Source organism: Xenopus laevis, chromosome 4L (genome assembly GCF_017654675.1).
Source record: "Xenopus laevis strain J_2021 chromosome 4L, Xenopus_laevis_v10.1, whole genome shotgun sequence".
NCBI classification, from domain to species: domain Eukaryota; kingdom Metazoa; phylum Chordata; class Amphibia; order Anura; family Pipidae; genus Xenopus; species Xenopus laevis.
Genome location: NC_054377.1, coordinates 36,344,705 through 36,351,342, shown reverse-complemented (window position 1 = coordinate 36,351,342; position 6,638 = coordinate 36,344,705). Strand labels below are relative to the sequence as shown.

The window sequence follows — 6,638 nt, the reverse complement described above, 5'->3', positions numbered from 1 at the left end:
TAGGCTTCAAGTGTTTTTTCAAAGGAAAAATGGGCTCCCATTTTGCCAGTTTCTTAATGTCTATGATTTTTTACATTACCTCTGGTCGACTCATAATAGTATCTATTTTACCAAAAAGTACCATCTATACTTTATATATTCCTACTAGCTTAATAACACAGACGGAACTAATAATCATCTGAACACATATGTGTATCTAGGTGCTTTGTATCCCAATTTAAAAATTAATAAATCAAATATTTATGTGTAAATGTAAGGAATCGGAAATACTAGGTAATGTAATATTACATGACTGAAATTGAGATTGTGTTGTGTCCAAACAACTTCTTTACTATTTGAGTAGTAGTTAAATGTAAAACAAACTCCAAATATAGAGGTTTGAACAAATGTTTACTATCTGATTAGTAGTTAAATGAAAAACAATCTCCAAATGTAGAGGTTTGAACAAATGTTTACTATAAAAACAATACATAGCACAACAGTGCAGAAAAATGTAAAATGTTGCTGGAGGAGAAGGGTTTCCCCTCAAATTTTGGATAAGGTCCTTGATCTCCTGCAGCTCCCTCATTATGTGATGTAGCAGGTTGTCCTTCGTCTGCATCACTGCATCTGCTACCTGTGGCAGATGGGGAGCTTCTTCGGGAGAAGGAGGTGGAGGTGCCAGAGGACCTGCAGGTTTTGCTGACTCTTCCTCTGCCTCTTCTGCTGGTGCACCATTTTCAGCCGGATCATATTGGATCCATTCAGCTGGCAATGAAAGAATTTCAGCTTAAGTAATACAGCACTTGCATTTGTACAGTACAAATTATACAGGATGAGGTGTGTCATGTAACTACAAGAAAACCTTCATCTATAAGGATGGCAGGTATGGGGCGGCCAACACCATTAAGAGAGTTTTTTTGCAGCAGATAATCTCAATTTTACAGCTCATTTACTTGCAATTATATGATAGTCAACTGTCCCTCACCTCAAAGTATTCACTTAAATACACTTTTGCTCTAAAATAGCAAATAATTAGAAAACAAGTTTGACTTAACTGTAATTTAGGAGAGAATCCTATTTATTCTGTTTAAATAAATCTACCTTCTACTTCTGCCCACAGCTGTTCAACCAAATCTGGGTCACTCCAGATGCGCTGCACCACACGCAAGCTCAGATGCACAGCACTATACCAAGGCTCAGATGCACATTGAAGTGCCGCCTCAGCCTATGTCACAGCCTTTGCATTATGTTCTTTTTCAGGGGCTGTATGCTGGGGTTCCCAAGAGGGATATTGTCATAGCCTTCCAGTGCGAATCGTCACATAAGGGTCACCAGTATAAATAATGATTGCCCTGGCCTATAGCAGATCATAGTTGCAGTTTCTGGCCATTCAGTATCTCAGACCCTGCCAGAGGGTATCAGATGAAAAGTTTTACACTTCTAAAAAGTGTAAGGCCAGGGCAATCATTATTTATACTGGTGACCCCTATGTGACGATTTGCGAGAGCAGAATTTGACGTGCAAGCATCCAGTTTGACTCGCAAATGTCCAGTCTGACACACGAGTGCCTAATTTGACGTGGAATCGGCCAGTTTGATGCACAAGCACCAAGTTTGGCTTGCAAGTGCATAATATGGTGATTGGGTGCCTAATTTGATGAATCTGCTATTGAATTGAGTGGCCCTAAAATCCATTATAATTTTTTTGTTTGCACCCTACACATAATGCAAACCTTCAATACAAGTATAACACAAGACTAGCATTTGTTCAAGACTGTGAAGAGATTGTTATTTGTACGAGACAGCAGGACTTTTGGCAGTACTTGTTTCAGAGACCTAATTTCTGTACTTGCAGACATCTTAGAGGCAGCACTTAGCAGGACTAGTGTGACTACATTTGCCAAACCATGCTGCAGTAGTAGAAGCAAAATTATCATAGGCCCCAACCTGAAAATGATTTGCAGACAATGCAGCAGTGATAACAGAAACACTATGGGGCAAATTTACTTATGGTTGAATATCGAGGGTTAATTAACCCTCGATATTCGACTGCCGAATTGAAATCCTTCGACTTTGAATATCGAAGTCGAAGGATTTTACCGCAATGCGTTCAAAGGATTTTAATCCATCGATCGAATGATTTTTGTTTGACCAAAAAAAGGTAGCAAAGCCTATGGGGACCTTCCCCATAGGCTAACATTGACTTCGGTAGGTTTTAGGTGGCGAACTAGGGGGTCGAAGTTTTTAAAGAGACAGTACTTCGACTATCGAATGGTCGAATAGTCGAACGCTTTTTAGTTCGAATCGTTCGATTCAAAGTCACAGGCGACATCTTCTTCCATGCAATCTTCTTCCTCCTTTGACCGGCGCATGCGCAGTAGGATCGTTTCGCCGGTACGATCTACTGCGCATGTGCGTGACTTTTGGCGCTTGCGCAGTAGATCCGTACCGGCGAAACGATCCTACTGCGCATGCGCCAAAACGCCGGTCAAAGGAGGAAGAAGATCTCGTGGAAGAAGATGTCGCCTGTGAACTCCCTGGACTGGACCTGCGCAGAAGGGTAAGTAACAAGTTAGGGGCATTTGCCACAGCGGGAGGGGTAAGCCAGGGGGGAGGAGGGAGGGGGGGCAATACACGGGAGGGGGGAGGGGGGTTAGCGCCGACGAGGTTTCCTTCCCCTTTAAGTTTTACATTTTTTAGCTAGATAGGCAGCAGTTTCTTATTAGGGAGGAGAGGTAAATTAAGCAGTGACCAAGGTCCCCCTTTTCCCTCATGTGCATTGTTTACTATTGTTGCCAAAGGTACAGGGTTCGAGACCCATCCAAACAATACATCTCCCAATTTTCTGTAATTGATATTGAAAAGTATCATGTACATTTTACAACACATTAAGCCAAATCATATTATATTAATTATATTAATATTTAGTCCCACTAAAAAAGTCCATTCCTGGATAATCAATAAATTGATGGTGCCACTATATCTTTTCATTCTTCAACTGCTTAAATAAAAATTTCACATTTCATAACCAATTAGAGAAATGAATATGTAAAGAATTATTCCCCTACCAGCTGACATATTTGCTGGCCCCTGCTACACTGAAAAAAGTAGGCTAATGTCAGATGTCACCATCCAGATATTACAAAAGGCAAATCTTAAGGGTAGGTGCACACGGAGGGATTAGTCAATCGAGCGATCGAGCAACAAACCTCCTCTTCTTCAAGCGATTAATCTCCCTGAAATGCCTTCCCGCCAGCTAGAATCTGAATCACCGCCGAGATGGTACTCAGTGTGCTTCATCTTCTGAAGTCGCCGAAAGTTTCCTCATGGAGACAACTACCCTTTGTTGTCTGTACCTCTATCCCCTTAATGTGTATTCCTGTGCATTGGAGCTTATTTGCATTTGAATGCACAGAGGCTTGCTCATGTGAACAGTCTCACAAGTAAGAATTAAGTAGGGGGTTGAGACTGTTAACAAGAGGCACTGTCACCACTTAGGGTGCTGTTTTACATTTTACTGATGAAGTGAGTGGAAACTGAATTCCATTGCTGAGACTCCTCACATGCTTGTCTGAAACTGTAACTTGAGAGCACATAGCTCTAAACCAACCTGGAAAGTTGAAGCTTTGAGGCAATTTTCAGATATTTCACCAAAACAGAAAATTTTGGGAAAACCTTGTGACTCAGTAGTTTGGAGCAGAAAGGCATGGGTACCCATTTTAGATTCAGTAGAATGTGTACATTCCAAAAATATATGGTTTTGAGGGGTAAACATATATTTCTGTGTTTTTAACAAACAAAAAATGCAATCAATGTGATTTTTCATTAGCTGAAGTTACCCACAGGACTATTTGTATGCGTTAACTTCATTTTGGGGTCTCTAAATACCAGATACTTTGGTAATCCTATGCACAATGGGCATCAAACAGTTTGGAGGACCGCTGGCAATCATATTTAGGGTTCTTTTTCTTAGTAGGTAATGATACATGCCCAGTGGGCAACTAATAGCCCCAAAATGCCTTCCCTCTGGTTAGAAGTTGCCTCCACTAGGCGACTTTGGAAAACGAAGTGCTCCGAGTACCATCTCGTCGGTGCTTAAAATTACTATGCTTACAAACCTGAAATCTTGCTATGGTGAGAATCAACCCACCAACCTTTTGCATCACAAAACAGAGCGTTAGACCATTGAGATATTCCTCAGTATGAGGCAAAAGCTAGATCATCTTATACATGGGACTGGTCAGGCTGCCACGACACCTAAAAAAAAAACAATGCACACGAGGGAAAAGGGGGCCGTGGTCACTGCTTAATTTACCTCTCCTCCCTAATTAGAAACTGCTGCCTATCTAGCTAAAACATTTAAAACATAAGCCAAAACTTAAATCACTAGAAGCGGTGATTGCAAATCACTCCAGCCTAGGGTCCAGTAATTACTTTATGACAGCTCAGGAAGAGGAAGGTAAAAGGACTTTCCCCGCAGGAGCCCTGTTTCTTCCCTGAAGACGGCACTAATGCATATAGGCATGCATATAATCATTGACACACAGATGGCCTCAGCACATTAATCCAGGGCCTCAATATCTATTATCATAAAGGCATGTTATGGGTTAAATCACATAATGTTAATCTGTATTTTGTTTTTGTAATTTTCCTCTTGACGCCCTGCTAGCTTTGGAACATGGACATGGTCATCTCCTTCCTCTATGTCCCTACCCTGCTAGCTTTGGAACAGGGATGTACGTCACACCTCCTTTTCTCATGTTCCTGCCAAGACATGTTATCTCGCACATAGTCAATATAGGTGGTAACTAACAAAACTCTTTATTTTTGCCAAAGTGTTTTTTACCAAAGTATTCTGTGTGCAGATGTATCCTGTTTGAAGTGACGTAATTTTCCCTATAAGAGTTTGTACCCTTGCCCATAATAAACGAGTTTGCTTACAGACTACATCTCGGTGTGTTCTGTGCATACTCCCAGAATTCTGTTTTGCCTGAGTGGACAGTGATAGATGACCCCTGGAGTGGCAGGTTCAAATCGAGTGCACTCGTAGCTACAGGTCCGAGGATTAGGACCAGGTTTACCCCTTCAGTTTGGCGACGAGGATTGGGATCGGCTCAGGAACTCTGGTTGGTAAGTAAAATGTCTGTCTTTATAGACGATTTTTTCCTTGCCTTCCGGGTTTTCCTAAATGCCGATTTAGGGTTATTTTAGGGTATTTTGGTTGTAGCTTAAATAGTCTCAAGGTAGAGACAGGTTATATAGTCTCAAGGTAGAGACAGGTTTAGGAGTCTGAAGGAAAAGACTCCAGGTTTATTAGAGCCCTAAAGGAGAATAGGGCAGGTTTTAGTCACTGGGGGTCATTCTTTACTGACTATCTTGTCCCCTCATGCAAAAGTCCTGTGTTGTCAAAAGTCTTGTGTTGTTAAATATATAATGTTTTACCATTGTTTCTAAATGTTTTGAAGAAAAACAGATAGTGAAGATATTAAGAGTTGATCGCAGAGCCGTTGTGGGTATTGTCGAGACCTTGATCTCAAACAGCCCCTCCAGTTCTTGCTTTATCTTCTTATCTGTTTGCCATCATTCTGGTTATTAAATATGCATTAAGACATCAGTTCTCGGAACGCAGTTGTTAGGTATTGTTGGGACCTTGCTCTCAAACAGCCTTATATTGTGTTCCTGAATTGCGTATATTTGATGGCTGGTTTTTCATCCTAAGTGTGGAAAATGGGTTCTAAAAGTTTGCCTAAGCCTCTACAGGGGGAAACCTGTAAACAATATGTGTATCGCTGTAGTCCTACAGGGGTTTTTTTTTCGTTGATCCTTGGGTAGATAATATTGCCGGTTGGGGAGAAGCTATAGGATTAGATGATCCTTTTCCCCGGGATGGTGCAAATGACCAATACCATATGGAAATGGTCGTTCAAATGTGCCTCCAGAAGGGGGGTGATCCAGATTGGGACTATACTTATATGAAACCCGGTGGTGAGAATTGTCTTAAGATTGCCCCAGGGTGGAGTCCATCTCAGACTTTACCAAAGCAGTCCAAGGGTCCCATTTTCACCACCTCCTTTATGTCCCCTTCTACTCCTGCACCTCCTTATACTGCAATATATCCCAATATAAATACAGTTAATTCTGATGATGATGTCTGCATAGCTGTAGCTAGTGCAGCGGTTTTACCCCATGCTGTATCCGCCCCCCCTCCACAGAGATTTAGGTTAAAGTACCTGGCGTGAGCGCTTTGAGTGCTCATTCTTTAGAAGGAACTATAACAAACAAAGGAAAGTTGTGCTCACCACTATTTTTTAAAACCATTTGGCGGGGGTGCAATGAGGCTGTGACCACAAAATACATATAGCCAAACACAAGAGTCCTCTGCACTCAACCCATTATCAATATATTTAAGACAGCGACATTTTGTGCATACTGCTACTAAAAAATGCCTTACCCTTTAAACAAAACAGGGATTGTTTGTCCATATATTGCAATATATTTAAGCTGGCCAACTACGTCAAAGTCATCCCATATCTGGCCAGTCCTACGCTTAATTTTCATCTGATTCATTAAGAATTCTATTGCTTCATTATACATTTTACAAAGGGACTAGGTTTTACCTGCAACTTACTAGCTGCTTTCAAAGTAAACCTCCATACT

General features: G+C 41.2%; 1 long non-coding RNA gene across 1 annotated transcript; it reads right to left on the bottom strand.

Annotated features, from left to right (window-relative positions):
* Nucleotides 1–371: 371 nt before the first annotated feature.
* On the bottom strand, nt 372–3,651 carry LOC108713986. Its single transcript, XR_001935279.2, has 2 exons — nt 3,191–3,651; nt 372–747 (listed from the first exon to the last, which is right to left on the bottom strand). It is a non-coding gene; the product is annotated as an uncharacterized LOC108713986 (long non-coding RNA).
* Between the last annotated feature and the right edge of the window lie 2,987 nt (nt 3,652–6,638).